This window comes from Venturia canescens, chromosome 4, assembly GCF_019457755.1.
Source record: "Venturia canescens isolate UGA chromosome 4, ASM1945775v1, whole genome shotgun sequence".
Taxonomy (NCBI): Eukaryota; Metazoa; Arthropoda; class Insecta; order Hymenoptera; family Ichneumonidae; genus Venturia; species Venturia canescens.
Window position 1 is genome coordinate 19,516,870 of NC_057424.1, and position 19,649 is coordinate 19,536,518.

General features: G+C 42.1%; 1 protein-coding gene and 2 long non-coding RNA genes across 3 annotated transcripts in view; all 3 read right to left on the bottom strand.

The window, feature by feature from the left end:
* LOC122408862 (netrin receptor UNC5C-like) overlaps positions 1–1,445 on the bottom strand; it is a 64,995-nt gene extending 63,550 nt beyond the window's left edge. Inside the window, exon 1 of the mRNA XM_043415940.1 lies at positions 1,430–1,445. The gene's annotated coding sequence lies outside the window, so the exon portion shown is untranslated. The remainder of the gene's footprint in view (positions 1–1,429) is intronic.
* A 7,013-nt stretch (positions 1,446–8,458) lies between these two features.
* LOC122409000 (uncharacterized) lies at positions 8,459–9,498 on the bottom strand. Its single transcript, XR_006260585.1, has 3 exons — positions 9,042–9,498; positions 8,636–8,893; positions 8,459–8,563 (listed from the first exon to the last, which is right to left on the bottom strand). It is a non-coding gene; the product is annotated as an uncharacterized lncRNA (long non-coding RNA).
* A 6,842-nt stretch (positions 9,499–16,340) lies between these two features.
* Positions 16,341–19,368, bottom strand: LOC122409715 (uncharacterized). Its single transcript, XR_006260739.1, has 3 exons — positions 19,146–19,368; positions 16,833–19,022; positions 16,341–16,748 (listed from the first exon to the last, which is right to left on the bottom strand). It is a non-coding gene; the product is annotated as an uncharacterized lncRNA (long non-coding RNA).
* Positions 19,369–19,649: the final 281 nt, after the last annotated feature.

Below are 19,649 nucleotides of genomic sequence, written 5' to 3' on the forward strand. Positions count from 1 at the left end.
TATGACAAATGAGATAAAAAATGACGCAGCTATTCTTCGGTGTAGCAAACTACTTGCTTCTCTCTTAATGGAAAAACTCTTGCCCCTGCCTGAAAAGTTATGTCCTAACCACACCAGCCATGAACTTCAAAAAGTCGGTGTCGATGCATACGAAATCAAAGGGGAATCGAGTCATTTCGAGGGACACGGAGCACATGTTTTTTTTTTCAACTCGAATATATTGCAACCAGGATGAATTTTTTCGAGTATTTTATGCTGATACTATATACTGGGTTTTTTCATTCGAGCTTCCTGTGCTCTTGACTCTTTATGATTTTTCTGAAAACGATTTTTTTTTAATTTGAATCCTGTGAAGGATGAAATTAGGCTCGATTATTTTTGTTTCTGTATAGTTGCCACAGAAAACTTTGAAGAATGATTTTTTAATTATTCACACGATGAAACTTGAAATATTCAAAATTGTAGAAAATTAGAGCTCGTGCGTCGAAAACATCGAATGGGAGATCGACATTGGACCAGAAGACGCAGGAAAAAAATCAAGTCCCTTCACATTTCAGAACTTCTGCCATATATTGCCGATTTTGCACACTAAAATTTCTTGAAATTTACTACCTGGGAGAAAAAGTTCGTCACACGCCCATCAACAGGTAAGATCATTCGTTTGATATATCGATGCTGAGCGAGGATCGCTATTCAGCAGCTGCAAACAATTCGCTCTTTCCCTTTTTACTATTCTCTAAACCCACTCAAATGCGGACTACTTTTTCGTCCGACCATTCTCATTTTTCTAACTTTATTTCCACGTGTCATCTCCGTTTCTCTTTCTCATTTATCTCGTTTCTTTGTTCAAGCTCTCACACTCACGTGTGCTAACAATGGATGCTCTCATTTTCAGGATACCTCTCGTTCGTTACATTCATTTTAATCTTTATTTCTCGAGTGCCTGGCATGTTCGGATTGCTCTCTTGTACATTTTTTCGCGTAGCCCAATTATCGAGCAGGATTATCCTCGAGGAAAGAGACCACGAATGATAAAAAGAAGAAGAGTAAGAGCAGCCCTGCGAGCTACAATGCTCCAATGGCACAATGGTCCAGCGCGTACCACCGGGCCCTTTGTCCCGGATGCTGGAGTGCACGTGAACATCTCAGCTCTTCCGTATGTAATCCACATTTTCGTGTACCTGTGGGCATGGAATGGGATGCCATTTGCAGAGAGCCAGAGGAGTTCAATTGGAGAAAAAAAATGCTGTTCACCAAAGTGGCCCAACTATTTTCGCGAAACGCAACGCCTCGCTCGCGCGTGAAAGAAAATCCGTCGATCCTGATCCGCTTTCGCTGTACTCGCTATTTTTCTATTCACCAAACGATCCCTGCTAGGCTATTAAGGGGATAACGGCAGAGTCACAGCAGAAAAACGACGTCTACTCACCACCTTACGAACCCCTGAGACTCCGAATCTTGTTTTTATTTGTTTCCTTGCGTGTAATGTTGCGACGTACGTGGAAATCCATCATTGATCTTCATCTCGTCAGGCTCGCAATCTGGGTTATAGACGGATGAGATCCATTGTGCACAGAAGAATCAGACGGTGCTGTATTTCACAAGCGAATATCATTTTACGCAGTCCCAGTTCATGCTGTGGAGAGAAAAAAAAAATGAATGCTACCACTGAATAATACTAGGTTTAGACATGCGTCTGTTTGTGCTGTTATACACATCTGTGCAAAGTAGTGGCACGTAACTGGCAATAGCAATTTCTATAATGGTAGCAAAAAAGAGGCCCTCGAGCTCGTCTCTTCTTACAGTTTGCTGCAAAAGCACGATCCCTGTACGTTTCCTGGTGTAAAGAAGAGTGAAGCCAGCATAACTGCGAGTCCGACTGGTATATAAATATAGGAATTTAATTTCCCTGCTATAGAAGCGAAAGGTTGCGAGCCGGACGGCCATGTAGAGGGGAAACTTGCGCGAGCTTCCAGCATGCATGAAATTCATGAGCCCGAACTATATTTGAGGCTTCTATTACGGTGTGTGCGTGTATAAATATTGGAACTTTAAGTGTACGTGGTCGTTTTATGTGTGCGGAGGCAAGTGTGATAACTTTACACCGAGTGCGCGTACCTTTTGTCTGCAATCTGCACGATTGCGCGCATGGTTTACATAGGCGGAAGTGAATCGACTGTAATGGTTAGAAAAAAAATGTTTTTACAATATATTTGAGTGACTCGAACGGCCATTGGAAATTTTGACGCCCTGATTGTTGGAATCATTTTTTTCAGTTTACCAGGACTCTGGTTAGTATGAATAAGATTAAATTAAAGAGCCGCGTATTTTCCTATAGTATTCTATAGGTAACGTGTTATGTAAATAAGAAAAGATATGATCGAGGTGGTGGGTATACTTTATGAAATTTAAATTGAGCGGTATGTATAAACGTAAAATATATGCTACTCTGGGAAACTTTTCTCGTCGGTATTGCAAACTTTTGAGGTTACTTTCAGCCAACTTTCTATCCTCTGAATTTCTCTTGAATTTTCCATGTATAAGCAATTAAATTCATGGTTGTAAGTATTCAAATGAGGGTGACGATAATTATGTAGTGCGACAGCTTTTTTTCTCGATTCCACGTTCAATAATCATCTTATGATAAAAATCATGCATGACGACGAAATTGATACTCGATAAAAAAATAGAATGTGGCCAGATTTGCGTATGGAGATTGCCAATCAGGACGTACAGCTTTTTGTCGAACGACATCTCGAACTTTGTACGCGAGATGGTTCCATGGTACGATGATCACTCGTCTATTTAATTCACAGCGCAAAGTCACTGTACGTATGAGAGTTTTATACTGCACTCAATATAACTAACGAGTTCCATTAATGGGAGGATGTACATTACAGGACAGTGACCACTACAGTCGAAAGCCTTCGATTTATCGCTCCTTCGTTTCTTCGTCGAGAGCTCATCTCGTCGACCTTGCTTCACATTATTTTTTCACACTCTTTTTCTTTTGTTGTCTCGCTCCTCCGAGTTTCGTTTATTGTCGTAAGTCCTTCTTCTATTACAACGCCCTCGCTTCTCGCCATACTCAGCATGACTTTCTTTCGGATCCCTGTGCACGAGGGCCTCAGATCCATCGCTATATAGTACAAAAACAGTATACATTTGTACATGGATGGCTTACCAAACGGGCGAGCGCGCCATAAATCAGCCCGTTTTTAGGATCGTCGCGGACGACCTTTTTCAGCGAGGACGTCCAATGCGACGTGGATGGGTCTGATTAAACGGGTTATTAATTATGCGCTCCAGGCCAACCGAAGAAGAAAAGATCGAAAGAGCGAGAGCGCGAGGAGGAGGGGGAGTGGACGTATGAACGTCGACGTATCCGACATTGCCGTCGTCGAATCGATAAATTGTGGCACGGATTTCTCCCTGTGCACACACAAGCCTGCTGCTTTCTTTCAAATCGTGGTCTCCCCTGGCGCTAATAAATAATTATTCATCAAGATTTTTTATCAGATTAGATATTCGTTTTTGTATGGACATGCGATATTGTTAGAAGATGAAAAGTTCAACAGTACGATCGTAGATTTAATTTTCCCGATATTGTTAAGGGGGTTACCTCGTTTGGCGGCCCGATTTTTTGGGGGTTTTTCGCGATTTTTTTGTGGCAAGGAATAAAAACACAGGCTTTTGAAATTTCAAGGATTTATTTATTGGTTTACTTATTACATTTTTGAAAATTGAAATGTTGTGTTTCGAAGCCCGAAAATCCTTCAATTTTTAATGTTTCTGTATGATTTTAGTTCAGGCGATAGCGACTGATTTACTAAACAAAACGCTATTTGGTTTTTTCATCTCAGGTTAACCAAAAAATTCTATCATAGAGTTGAAATACGAATAAACAAACCCCTCAAATTTCAAAAGTCTATGTTTTTTTTCCTCGTCCCAAAAAAAAAAAATGCGAAAACCCAAAAAATCCGACCGTCACACGGGGTGGCCCCTTTAAGGAGTAAGGATCAGCAGCTAATATCGAAGACCAATTTGTGTTTCTTTTCGTAATGTAAATTTCACTTCTATGAATCGGGACGAAAGATTTCGGTAAATACACATTTTCGTAACAGGCGACGATTTAAAGGATCATTTAGGATTATGTTTCTCTTTGATTAATATGGACGAGAGAACGAGCTGAATGAAAATGAGTAAAACACGCTAAAATTTATTCACCACGAAGATAGGTTGGTATCAGTAATAATTGTGGAAGATGCTGGCATTGAAAAAGATGAAGAGGATTTAAAATAAATTTTACACGGCTGCTTCATACACTCCATAAATCATTCCAATGACTAATACTTTCATCGGAATAAAGACGTGGAGGAGCTTGTTCCGTAAGAGACACAGGATGCCGACGAGCGAAGTGGGTTTGTTGACGACTGATGAAGTCGTTTTATCGAGCCAACCGATAAAGAAATGATTGACCGTACTTTGTGCGAGGTCAGAGTTCATGCGCGTATATTCATTAATCTAAACGATGAGAGTTACGCGCTACCGATTTTACAAAAAGGAACTCACGCCGAGGATTCGCACTGTGAATGTGCGTATGCGATATCGCGAAGGCAAAAAAGCTCTTTCGCGATGATTCTTCCGTTCTTACTCTTCTCATTATCGCGACTCGTTGCTGAAACGAAGAAAAAAAATCATTGTGGGAAATATGCAATGAGAATTGATCTCCTTTTCTGCTGAAAGCGCTCGTTGTTGTTATTATCAGACAGCACACGGTACTTCTCATTAATATTGCTTCCGATTATGACACAGTTTCATTTGGAGAAGTATAACGAAGGGGAAAAGGTGGTTGAAACACAAATTGTAGGAAAAATCGATGCTCGCTGAAATTAGAGCAATTTTTTAATGTCCACTTATACATCAATTATTCGTCATCTCGCATTACCCACTTATTTCTCCTGGGATGATTCTACATAGTCGTAAAAGCGCGTCATTTAGCAGCGAATAATCGAGCAATAAAGCCGAGTCCGTAGAGAGCGTCGTTCGTACGATATACAGAGGCATGTGTATCAGCGCGTTTAACATGGAAGCGTATGTGATTCGATAGCGAACAATGTGCGGAGCACGCGATCGCAGTAAGGAGCCACGATCTCGTTAATTGACCCCCCGTCGCCGCGAGACGCAATTATTATCGTGCTCGGTGCATGTTCGTCGACCCGACGTTGCATTCTTGTGTGCAACGAGTGCGCGTAATGTCCGATGCAAACTTTATAATCGCCGATCTGTTTCGTCCGTTGCATTCGTTACGAGTGCTCGATTCCAGGCGCAACCTCAATTTTACATAATCATCAAAAAACAATCGGTTTGAATTATGTCTCGATGGCTTCCTGCGTAACCGAACGTGCGTGTCAGCATTATTTCCCGCCAGGGGGGCACGCACTTTCCCATCTTTCATTACTCCACGAGCTACTCTACCTCTTATTCTCGATTATATATAAATAATACGCGTATATGCGAGCACGAACGCGCACACACTTTCTTGGATCCGCGATAAATTTCCAAGCTCGGAGTCGGCTGTTCGATTTTGCTCGCCAGCATTCTAGATATCGATATCGGAACCCAGCCAATTCACGGATACTCTTGCAAATTTGTAGTCTGGATTTCCCAGTATGTATCATTATAACCATTACATATTATGGACGTCGTATGTAATGTGTATAACTTCTAACACGTTGAACATAATGTTCGACGTAGAATATACTCGAGGTCCAGTTTGTGCGGTTACAGCTGCATACGCAACTTTTATCGACGATCGCTCCTCTCTTTCCCTCCCTCTTCTCTTCTTTCTTTTCTCTCGGATCATGAATATGTGGGTCGACTCTTATCCTTCTTCGCGGTCTCGTCGGCGTCGTCGTGCGGCGGTCCAGGTTGTCGAACCTGCGGAGGAGTACATGACACAATCCGAGAGAGGGTGACGAGATCCGAAGCACATAATGCATGCAGGAGTTTGTTAAATCATTTATGTTAAAATGAACCTCTTTCGGTTCAAGATAATATGTTATTTATAAAAGGCAATAGGAATTTCATTAGGATTCAGTGATTCGGAGGAAAAATATTATGATAATTGATTCGGAGCAAGACTAATCTGCTCACAGTAGAAGAAAATTTTCACGAGACTCGTGTGAGAATTCGAGAATTTATTGATGAGACATAACTGTAGGATTGCGAGTAAATCGATATGATAGTTTTTGAGAATGAACTTCATTATGAATTGGAGGAGAAACACGAGTGAGCAATCGAATAGAGCTTAGAGATTATCACACACAAATACAATATGATTATTCCAATAAAAGTGTAAATTATAAAGAAGCGTTAATTTTTAGTAGATTACCTGACGAAATATTGATTAACTGTCATTCGAGTGAAGGAAAAAATGTACTCCATTAATTCATCTCCATCACTCGTTCTTTTCATCACACGGATGTAAATTTCACCACGTTAAGAAATCTTCTTGTTCTTTGGCAACTCAAGTATAATTTTAAGGCTGAAGATGTAATTATAACACAAAATATCAAGATTAGATAAACTGATTAAATATTTCCGTGACATAAACTTTACGTCCTTTTTCACCGTCAGAGATAAAACTCTCTCCAAGTAAACAAACGTCTTTGCTTCGTTTGTTCCTTCTTTTCTCTTTTATATCTATATTCATTTATAATATCCGAACTAGTCAAAAACAGTGTGACCATCGTCACTGTCAACACCAAACGATAATAATACTCAATTCAAAGGATGAACCATATTGATCAAACAACAAGTTTCTTTATTTTATAAAATTTTTTAAACAATTTAAAATACTTGAAATTCAACGGATGTTGGAATAATGCGAGGAACATGAAGAATTGAACCTTTGTAACGACCTGTCTGCACCTCCAGCGCACACTCGCCTGGATTTTCATTTGCTTTTTATTTTTCAATTTTTATTTTAATCATTTTATAGAAAATAATATAGTTTTGATTATTTGGGTGAATACGAATGTCGTGAATGGGATTGAGGGTCGACAATAAAAAGGAATAGTTGGCGTTTTTATAGCAATAAAGCGTCAGTGACGCGAAAAGAAAACATTTATTATCCCCCGGAGCCAGAAAACTCGGGGAGCGTCGGTTTATTCTATTTTGTAAACTTTTTATGTACGCATTTTTTTTATTATATTTGCTTGTACATATGACACGTGAGTGTGCACTTATATGTATAAAATGCTGAATGTTCGGGGGCTTTGTCCATTTTGCAGAATCTAGAACGAATGCTGGTCAGCGATGAATTCCCCGAGGCGAAAGAGACACGCCTGAGAGAGACTGCCGCGTTCGTATGATAACGGACTGGTGTTTGTCCCTGTCGATACGTCGACGCTTTTCAGCTTCTTCCAATTATTTTTCAAGCCTTGCACGCCATGCACCCGTCTATCCAAAAACGAAACGTATTGGCACATTCTACCACCCCGATTAACGCTCTTCCATTCAACGTGCCTTTTCTTTCTGGCTTTTAAACTCTTCGGAAAACGTGTCGTGCAAAAAAGAAAAAGTTCTGATAGTATCGGAAAACGCGTCACAAAAATTTGTTCGAAAATCTCCATGGTTTCTTCTCCCCTCATCGCGATCCTTGTCGAAGTTACCGGATTACTACATTTTTCATTAGAAAAATTACACATCGAAGAATACGTCCATCCGCCATTCTTATTCGAGGCTAACTGGTAACAGCAAAAAACTGGCATTCGATCAAAATAAGAAAATCAAAAGATCAGTCACAAATGACCATCAAAGTATCCGTTTCAAAGACTTCTCAGTAACTTTCGTTCTCCAGTTACTTCGTTTTTGTTTGCCTCGAAGTTTCAATCTAGAAAAGCTACTCGAAAAACTTTCAAAATAATTTTCTTCAATCATTCAATAACATTATAATTTGCATTTATTTCGCCTTTTTTTACAACATTTTGGCTGCTTCGTTTTTACTGTGGACATCCAATATCGATCGTCATTTGCTTTTTTATTGTGCGACGCAGCAGATTGTCATAGTTGCATCCAAATGTCAACCGTTGCAGTGGAACATGACTCATCAATCCATATTCCCACAATCATATAACTTGACAGATAAAATGCAAACGATCGCAACGTCACCGAATAAAGGCTGATCAATCTTTATTAAATGTCGAATAAAGACCTCAGTTGATGAGCGTGCGCCCAATATCTGGTCGAAAGACAAACATACAAAAAGAACCTTATTCATTATTGACAATTCAGACTTCAACGACCCCGTTTTATCGTAATTCCATCGCATTCTCAGGTGCGCTTTCAGGCGACATTATATCCTCGATTTTTTCGTTCATTAGAAATCCCTTGTTCATTCGATTCATCTTGCAATTTGCAGCGGGTGCCACGCTTGTTTTCAGAAATGAGCAAGTGCTTTTCCACTCTTTTATTCCATCAATTTATTGAGCTTCGTTGAACAAACAGAAGCTTCCAATCTATAACGATTACTCCAAACTGAACAAGGGTCAACGAAGTACTGGAATATTCATTTTAAAATAAATATTTTACAGATCCAAAATTATCCTTCGAAATACCATACTTTCCTTACTTTTCTGAACTATTTCAAGCACCAAATATCTTGAACTTGAGTTGAAATGCGAGACGAACGCAAGTTCCTGGAATGAGAGCAATTGAGTGACTGGCTGAAATCTGCCCCATGAATTTGCCCGAGATTGTAGTTGATTCCACAAAAAATCGTTTCCACCAGAAGGCTCGAGAGCACCGCGCTGGTACAGTCGAGTCTCCCGCCATGGCTCGAGGCGCACTCAATACGCGGAGAGCCGGAGAGGCACGTCCAGTCAATTAACTGGGAAAGACGAACAAGGAGTTTCGAGAATGAGAACGAGCGAGGGGCATGAGAGAACGATCAGAATATTTGTGGTAATCGAGAACTGTTCGTAACTCTCGTGTGTACCAAACATGAACAACTGCGATGCATAAAAGTATATACGTACATGCAGATACATGTAGACACCTGTGTGAGCAGTTTATATTCATAACCTGCTGAGCGTCGAAACGCGCGATGTGTGCACCCCGCGGCTGAACGCATAAAAGTCGATCGCGGAACGTAACTCGGTGAAGCGCGCGCGACTGCGTTCGCTCTCGTGCCTCGGGTATATATACATATCAAACGAGTAACACACACAAATGTATATTGCATGTGTACCATGTAATACCAGCCTATCCGGTGCGAGAGATGTTTGAAAAAGAGGAACTCGCTCGTTCAAACGTTGAGTTAGTCTTAGCTTGGGGCGGGTATTTGGCGAGGTGAGGAAGCGAGTAGAATGCAATATACAACTGTCGCAATTCTTCGCTGGTTCGTGTCATCGTATATGCAATTTATACAGATATACGAATGAGTTGTATATATCAATTGAAAAGTTGCCGACGCTGGCACGCAGGAATCCCAATAATCTTTGGCGCGCATTATTGAAACGGTGACGAGGTCTTCCAATCGTGGTACCAACACGAAGGCGGTGACGGAGGAAAACGTCGAGAAAAGGAGAAATATCTAATGTAATATCTTCTTGAGCATTCGTATTGCATTAGCTAATTGCATGAGTAATGAATAAGAGTTTGTCAAGGCGGCAGGGATTTCATAACGTGCGACTTATTTATTGAATTAACGGAACTCTCGTTGCACGTGTATGAATGAGATTGAAAACGAGGCTTTGCGACGAGCGATTCTTCATTCAATAGTTTTTTCCCGCTTCCCTCTTCTTATCTGCTCCCCCCAAATACTCTTTTGTAGCTCTTCATTTCTCTATTTCTTTTTTTAACAGAAAAAATTTTGTTATTCTAATAAAATGCATTTTGTTGCTACACGACATTTAGCCAACGTGACAGTAGTCCGGTTGATCGATCTAAACTGAAGTCAATTGAAGAAAATATTCGATGTTGATAAAAACAAAATCGCTCAACTATTTTATTAAGTAGATTGAACCATCGCTGTGTGACCAAATCCTTGATCAAAACACTACTTTATTTGTTTCGACTTTTTAATAAGTCAACTTTATACATTTGTATGGAATAATTAAATATTTTGTTGTTCCAAGTGCCACCATTTGGGTGGACTCACTGTGTGTTCGTATGTTGGAGAAAATACCATCTATTTCGCGTTTTATATATTTTAAATAATTAAGTGCCTTTGCTATTAAGTCATAATATTTGTTCAAACGAACACAATATTCGAACCGATAAATAGTTGGCAAAGGCTCATGAAACGACTCTGTATTTAATTATTCCAACTATATGTATGTTATCCTGCTCGGAAAAATAATTTGAGGGATATAAACAAATATATTGTTGGGAAGGTGCGCCTGTGGAGAAAGTAAACCAGCGGTTTTTGATCCTATTTGTCAGGAAAGTGGTGAGGATCTTCGTCCTCCCGCCATATATGTCTTATAAATAAATTTTATTATTCCGGAGTATAAAGGGATCTCTGTGTTGCTGTGGTCACGTTGACGTAGGTTTGAGTAAGCGACCTGGGGACGGTGACGAAAAGATCGAGGTACTTGGAACAAGGTTCACGAAAGAATGAAAGAATAAGAAACTTTAATAGTGGAAGGCAAGGATCGGGTATGTACATATAGCGAGAGACTCATGGTCAATTTATCTGACAGTTTGTTATATGGAGGAACGTTAAACGTCAGATAAATCTACCACGAAAACACGTGTAGCCGGAGAATCTTGTGTATTCATATTCAAACATTTGAATACATCCGTGGACTCGCGCACACTTAAGCATCGCACGAGAATGGTTTTGTTCCGTGAAAATGTGCAAATGTGCATTCGTCTTCAAACTCTGCAGCACCAGCACGAACGAGAGGATGTCGAGCGTGTATGTATTCCATTCGTGGTACCCGAGCGAATCAACGATGAACTATTATGTAGGCAAACTGACACGTGTCCCCACTTGATGGACCCGACTCTCGAGGTGTGATTTACGTCTCGAGCGGCTAACGAAGAGAGGCGACAGTGACGACAACGAGAGGACGTACTCCTCCAAGTTTCTTCTCGCCGTAACAGTGACATTACGTTTATTATTATCCATGTACGAAAAGACTGGAGAATGGAAATGCCGTTTGTTATTCGTGGCTCGGTGTTCCATTGACGATGAAATGAGCATTGTTACACAACGCGAAAAGTACGTGAGGAGTTTCGCAGGAACGTATCATTGTTTATTTTGCCTGATATTCGATTGATTTACGTGCAGCGATGTTGGTTTTCGACCGCGAGCGATTGCTGTTCTACTCTTAAATATCCCGACTCCGGGTATTTTTCATCATCTACAAGTGTCTTTGAGGATGAAAAGTCAACGATGCGAGGACTGCAAGAATACAATTGAATTCTGAGAGTTCGTTCTTCTGATTATTCAATTTGAAAAAAAGTCTTCGTTCACAGAGATCGCATTGGACGGGGTTTACGTCTCATTTTGTTTTCCCTCTCTTCCACCGTTTCGGGGATCATTTTTTCGTGTGAAAATAATCTCGGCAAACAATTGTCTCGAAGATACAATACCAGAGCGCGAACCCCCGTCGCGTCTCTCGCCCGAATGAGACAAGTCCTGAAAGAACATACGCATCGCGAATATACGACGTGCTTTATATATAACGCATAAAGTGTGTCGAGAGTATAGTACGAGCCGTGCAAGGGTGCACTGAGATGGGAGGTAAGAGCGAAGACACACGGCACGAAATTTTAATATTTTCACATCGTCGAGGAGTCGAGGCCAGAGGGTAATCCCCTTGACAAACGGCGCTCGTGCCGCCTTGATGTCCCTCGACAAACAGCAGCACATCGCTCTCTTTTTCACTCGCTCGTATGTTTGCATTACTGTATATATTTATATAACCGTCCCGTTATTTTTATTACAATTTTGTTGGTTTTTTATACATCTCTTCATCTCACGATTCTCTCTCTTTTGCTCTCACCCGCGGAGAATCTGCTTCCGTCGTGCTTTCTCATTTGTTCTTGTTTCTTGGGCGAGAGTTTTCCGACCAGGAGAGACTCTCGTTCGCGGTACCGCGGTTTTTCTTCTCAAACGAGACACACTTATCCTGCAAATACTCCGGCGCGGCAATACTGAGATACCATCCACCAGATGCGGAAAAAAATTCTTTCCCGCGAATTTGTACGTCACCACTTTTTAGGCAAGTATAAAAATAAGTGTTGCAGCGAGTACGAAGTTTGCTTTTTCAGTTGTTGAAGAGAATGTTCATATCCCAAGTGAAAAGTGTATTGTTCTGGTGCTGCAAGGAGAGAGAGAGAGTGAGAGAGAGAAAAAAGGTCCAAACATTGATAAAAAAAATGATACAAGCAACGCTAATGGAACTTCATAAGGTCACGGTTTGTCCGTTTAACTCGAAAGCTCTCATTATCGTCGCTGGCGAACGTAAGGTCGAAAGATTAAATGAAATAAGAAAATGTATAGCTGATGACTCTCTTCTGCGAGTGGTATATATTTGTGTCTTTTGGATGCGTTCCAAAAGTTCCGAGTGGGATTGTGCTCTCACGGGCGCGTTGATGCGGAGCGCTCTTGCTTTGTTCGGGTGCATTCGTTCTCGCCGGAAACGACAAATTGCCCGTTCGAAAATTCCATTCCACGACGGGACAGAAACAGAACAAGACGAGAGCGATTGAAGAGGAAAAAATTGACTGAAACACCCGGAACGGTTAATTATAATTGCGATGCCATATCAACGCTCGTGAAAGTCTTGCTGTCAAACACATGCAGTCGTATCAAAGCTCAGAATGTAGATATTTGCATATCGTTTGTTGAAAAAAAAAAATCAAAAGAGAAAAAGAATAAACGGCCGGATGTCAGTGCTGGTACATCGGGCCTTTCGCCACTGTGGCATTTCTCCGGTGTATTTCTCAACAGAGTTACTCTCCAACTGCAGCAGTCCAAATGTAGTAATCGGCCAGAAATGGCCCATGTACTGCTGACACCCGGCCGAATAAACTTGTATATAACCAGACTCCGTTTGATGCCAGTCAAAGAGATCGCAGATCATCAGAGCAGTTTCTCGTTTTCAAGAGCGCACACGCAGCGATCTGAGCTTTCTTCAGTCGTTCCCAATTGTACGTGATATTTCTGAATCGTATTGACTGCGTACCGGAATTTATATATGGAGAAGGATAAAAGCTTGTTATCTTGGAAGAGCGTGAATTCCGTATCTACTGAACACTTCAGGCTCCATCTGTTTTGAATAATTCAAAGAACTCTCTGGGAGGTGTGCGAATCTTTGAAGATGATTGGAGCGATTTCTTACTGCACTTCAAAAGGATTCGTTGTCCTGTTCAACGAGTTAATGCTCTGCGGAATCAAAAGAGAAATAACGAACGTCGTTGTTGCAAGCTTTATTCGAAGCAAGATTAGAATGAGAAAAAAATGTTAAACGGCGAGGAAAATAATGTAGAGAAAAGTATTGGAAGCTACACAGGGGCCCTTGGCTTTTCGGTCTCTAAAATGAGGCCTAGATAAACCGAAAAAGAAACGTCTTTCTGACGTAATACAGTCGGTTTAACGTTTTATGCTCACAAATATAGTCGTCATACTTTCTCTCCCTTTTTTCCATCGCACGAGGAGAGAGGTTAGCGAGAAGATGGGACGAGGAGTCGCGGCTCTGTCAATAGGATAACTCTGTTTTGCGGTCCAGGGCTCTCCCGTCTTTTGCTCTCGCCTTTGATAAGTCTTTTCGTGTTCGTTCAACGACAAATGCTCGTGGAAGAACACTGCGAGAGATTTCGAGAATCTTTTTGGCCGGATGAAGCTGTCGTGTATATAATAACGTCGGCCTCAAGCGCACGAACTTAAAGAGGGATCTAGCAGTAAGCCCGCGAGTCGAGGATGCTGAGGCTGAGGGCAGGGAGACCGAGTGCAATAGACAAAAAAACCAAATGGGAAACGAAAGATGTAAGATTTTCGAATGCGCTGTTGGCGCTGATGAGATGAGAGGACACATTGGTCCACAAGACGAATGCGTGTGCACTATTTCAAATGAGGATCCGCAGCGGGAGCGCGCGTGTTCCGCCTTTTCCATCGTCACGATAAACGTCCGCGCCGCCGTTCGGGCTCTCGCCCCGGAGATTCTCTTTCACTTTTCGTATAGGAATATATAACATAAACGATATTTTGAAACTCGAAAACGTGCAGCGTATAAGTTCACGAATACCCACTCGCACGGATACGTGCACGTCACATCCCCGTGTGCATGTGCTTTGACTAGCTATATCCCACGTGATGAAATATGGTGATTCGGAGCGACGGCGAGAAATCGCCGTGGACGTTTCTAATGCGTCACGCGAATCACCCCGGTCTATCCGGAAAACTTATTGCACCGTTTGTTTTTGCGTTCGGGGAGAGACACGTGCCTGGAAAACGATTTCTCGGGCATTACTCAAGGCCCTCGTGAGCAAGAGTGAAAATGAATATTTACTTCTAAGACTATCGATCCAAATGTTTTTTTGTGTGTGTTTTTTATGAAGAAACAAATCGCAATCGATTAAAAAAATGTTTACCCACCCATCTTCCTGGGTTGGAAACGTGAGCTCGGACTTGAGAAAAGTTGCAAGTTAACTTTGAAAAGGTAAAACGAGTGGAGAGTTCACTGGGCGTAAAACTTCGCTATTTATAATTCACAAAGTACTTACCCCAATGGATATCACACGATAAAAACCAATTTCATCCCTGCGTTGATCTTTTACCAACAGACTCTCGAAGATCGCCAAACACAGATTTTTCTTGCCAGCCAATTGAGCAGAAAATCGCAAAAGAAAGAGAGCGAACGATGCTAGAAGAGGGAACGAGAGCTCGAGAGGTCAACTTATCGTTAGGACGAATTTATCGATTCTATTCGCACGAGAGGCTGATGAGAACTGGCAAGTGGGCTCACGGGCGATTGGGCCTACACCTTGCGGAATCGTCTGTCATAAAAAAGTTACCGCGTAAGCTCGCGTTCGCACACCTTCAAAGGGCAGCGAAAATACGATAAAGAAGTTCGTGCGAGTCGAGTCGATCGAGACGGATTGATTCTCTTCGATCAAACGTCCAATTCGGAAGCCACTCGAGTAGTCAATTCGGCTTCACAATCGAAACGATCACTGACCAGTCCTTGGTAATTGGGCAATTATACAAAAATGTATAATCTTCGTTCTGGTACATAATAAACCGCAAATTTATAGAATATCCAATATATACAAGAGGTTTTGTTACAACTCGCTGCGTTGACGATTAATTTCAAGACGTCTGGCGAAGATCCGACAAATCGCGGTACCTCGAAACTATCCCCTGGGATGAGGCTAGGCCAAAAGGGCGAGAGACGAGAATAAGAAGAAGACTAAGGAGAGTGCCGCGCCCCAAGACACGAGAGAGAATCTCTACTGCATGCAAGAACAATTAGCTACACCTCCTTCCTTCACCTTCTCTCGTGGCTCACCTCCGCGATAAATCAGCGCCACCGCATTACCGCAACGGGCCACGAGACACAATGCCTGTAATTCTCGCCCACAACCCGAACGCCCCGTTTACAGTGTGTACCTGAACTTTGTATACAATCCGACTAATATCTATAGAGATACTCGCCGTAGTATCCTCGCGTACTCTATCCGCTCAGGAATATGTCGAGAGTTTACTCCTCAGTGCATATACAGATATAATCTCAGTCGTATCTGTTGTTCTGTTGGCCGTGTGATTCTGGGAATAAGAAACACAACACGGTTGACAACGATGACCGAGACGAGGGTCGGACCCTAACAAAAAGGCACTGCACTGCCAGACACGAGAGAGTACAGCGACGAATATCAAAAATGAATTCAAAAGATTCGACGCGTCTGTTGGTTGCGGATCGAAAAAATACGATTACGACGAGCGACGATAGAAAGACACTCAATATCGTACGGTGAATGCGCAGTTTATTTTGAATCTCGTTGAAAATGTATAGGAAAAAACGAGCTACGTCAAAATCCAACTCCTTCGATATTTGTGGCCTTATTTTTGTTTTTTTTTTTCCCCCCCTCGCAGTATCTCCTATTTCTTCTTTCACCGTGTACATCGTATATTTCACTTTGCCTCTTTTCTTATTCTTTTTCATTTATTTCGAGTGCATTCTCAGCGAGCTTTCCCATTCGATCGTCTTCCGAAGGAATTGGTACGTCGTCGAGTCATTTCGAGTCTTCCGAGGAAAGAAAGATCGCAGGAAAGGAATTGAGGAAAAAAAAGAAAAAGAGACGAGGGAGAGAGGAAACGGCGTATAGATATAAAAACGTCGCTGGAAACAGTGCACTCCACACACGATAGCATTCGGTCGCTCGTGCGCGACGAGCATAGTCGGAGTCGCGAACGCACACGATATCCTGTATCGTCGCGCCACATCGAGCATCTCGACGTTCGATCGAGCGGAAACCTTTACTACCTTGCCCTTCTCGACATCCTTTTTTCTCCTTTACGCTTTAACGCTTCTCTCTTTTTCTCAACTCTTGTACACAGAAGCGTGTTTATTCTTCGCAAAACTCTCGAAAAGCATCTCCGCTGCGTTACCGCTGCATGGTCCGCCGAGGTCGTTCCGATGCCTTAATCGTCCTTTTATGTATCTTTCGAATGATCGTGTGGCCAAAGTTCTATGCATTTTTTTCGCTCATGACAGCCTCTAAATTTAATTCTGAAAATACGATTTCGCGTTATTTCCAACTGAATGAAATATATTCATTTTAATAATCTTTAATTTAATCGTTAAATCGCTCACATTCTTTTACACTCCAGGAATTAAATCGTCTCGGAATGAGCGATTCTCTGATAAGTTTGCAGGAATAATTCGTCGAAGGGTAATAAGAAAATATCGAGAAAATTCGCAGCCATTGGTGAGAATAGTAAAAACAACATACAAAATTTCGTGTATATCGGTAAATGATGCGATAACTCGGAAATCATCCTGGCGTGAACATTTATCGTGATTCCTTCGCGCAGGAGAAAACAATTGCGTGTGGAAGCGCGCGCAACTGAAGTCGAAATGATACGAACGAAATTGTTGTTCGGTTAAGCTTAGAATCGTAAATTTCCTGAGACCCTCTTCGATCATTGATTTTTTAATAATCGAATTGCAATGAAAATGCATTTCAATTCATAGGTTTTATTTAATCTCCTGAAAATTCCATGTTGGATCGTATAAAACGACGTGGAAGCATAACCAAAGCAGTTGGAAGGGACTCAACGACCACGAGGACCGACTCAGAGACGTCTTTCGGTTCAGAACTCCGCGGCAGCACGAGAAACAGTGCGGAGAAAGAACGCCGACGATAGAGAAAGCTATTCCCGGCGCGCGGGCGGCGGAGCACCGGAGCTTCTGTTCCGTCGTGAGGAGTCGCCAAAGTGGCATGGAGAGGATGCATTGAGACCCGGAGACTGTCGCATGGTATAAAATCTTCGAATGGTGCGGAGCGCACGAGGAAGAGATCTAAGTCGGAGGCGAGCAACGAGAGGGATAAAATAAGAGGGTTTTGCACATTAAGTACTGGCAAGTAGAGTCCAAATGTATTTGAGTATACAGAATATACACATTTTACACGGCTCCCATAGCTCTTACACTCGCAGATCTTTTACCACGAGGAGAATACAACAATTGGATCTTAATTACGTAGTCGACGCAACTCTCCATCTTTATTTTCCTTCGCGAGTGGGTGGCTCATTCACAATGATCATTTTGCACTGGGTTATATACAAGTACCGCGATAAAACACAAACCTCCGCATTTTCCGTTGTCACATATGCGCTCTACACATCGTTTTTGATTAATCGGATATAAAATGAAAATGAAAACAGCAACAATGAGGCATCGGATGTGGAGAAACGCAAAGGAACAGCAGCAAAACATGCGGTGGCCTAAATACTTCATTTTATCATAACAAGGCATGGCTAGGGGCGCTTGTTTTCATTACGCTTCTATGGAATCAGGCCGCACGTACATTGTAGGCTCGAGTCCTACACTGCGAGCTGAGACAATGGCAGGGTGTTATAGCAGTTCGTTTGAGAAGCGTAGAATAGGGAAGCGTTCTATATGGAAAGAAAATGTGCAAAAATGCTGATGAATATCGCGTTTGTGCGACGCTCGCCATTGAGACAACAAACTACATTACACCGTATTCGTCCATTTAGTAATTAACGTATTTGATATGTCTGTCGCTTTTAATTGAAGACCGCGAAAGAAAAGCTCACGCAAAGTCGCGTGTGTGTTCGTGGCTCGTTGAAGCACCAGGAGCAACGCAGCGTAACACGCGCCCATTCATCCCACACCTCCTCGAGATCGTGTGGTCGCATCGACAACGCTGACCGGGTTCCGGCCGAGGGCGGCTTCGCTCCGAGACCGGATAATGCGCACGCACTAGGAAACCGCTCGCGACCACGTTCTTTTGCTCCCTCTGTATGTTCTGTACGTTTCATACATATGTAAGCAACGTATACACTCATTTGTACATATATGTCTCGTATATAACGACGATACTTGTACTTTATTGCGTGGCATACTCGACAGGCGGCCGCGATATACGCCTGGCTACCCTGGCACTCACTTATCTTGCTCCCCGGCTCTCGCTCCCTCTTTCTTCTTCTCACGAGACACTCCCCGATCCGTGTAAACGTCATCGCTCGATGAGAATCTCTCTGTACACGAGGTGTCACCCCCGCTCGCTGGCTCGTGTTAACTTTAGAGGGTAGCGATACCAACACCCGAACACAGCAATGAGCCAACTTACATTCGCCAACAAGGCATCGTGTGTGCTTGACTGATTTATCAAGCATCGGAATTCTTACGCTGACAAAAAGTCACTTGTTACAACTTCAATTTCGTTGGATCGACGAAACCTCGCGAAGGAAATCTTTACCGAGTCAACATTTTGGCAAGGTCAAGGTTCAATTCGCTGACTCGAATGAATATGACTCGCTAGAAAAGAAAAACATCATTGGATTTATTAGAATCGATTGGAAATTCAATCTGTCGTTGAATTAACAAAAGTTTTGTTGGCTCAACGAATTACTCATATTTTACTCGAGCTTTTTCATTTACCCTTTCGATTTAATGTTATTAGGCACTCTATTTATGTGACCCATATTTTCTTCAACGAAATGCTAGTAGCTGATGAGACGATCGAAATGGGTTCTGATTATCGTAGGGGGCTAAAAGTTCATACTGCTGCAGCAGAGAGACAAACAAAAATAGGGGTGTTCCGAAATGCTGCTTACTTATCTGTATACAATATCTCAATCAATGCGAACCCGATGCAGATGGAACTCAGTGAAAAATGGGGTTTTTAATGTCTATTTTTGAAACTAAACGACACTAAGAATGGGGGGCTGTCTCGCTCATTTATGCGAGTAAATTTCGCTTCGTGAAATGCCGTTTCGTTCGTCAGCGCGTATATCCTTTATCGATAATGTCGAGCGTCCTCGATGAGTTGGGCTCGAATGAACAGGGAAAATATGTGGGACACGACGGGATGCCGTTATAGCGGGATAAAAGTCGGGAAGAGGAAGAAGATCCTGAAGAATGATTTATCTGAGAGGCACACAC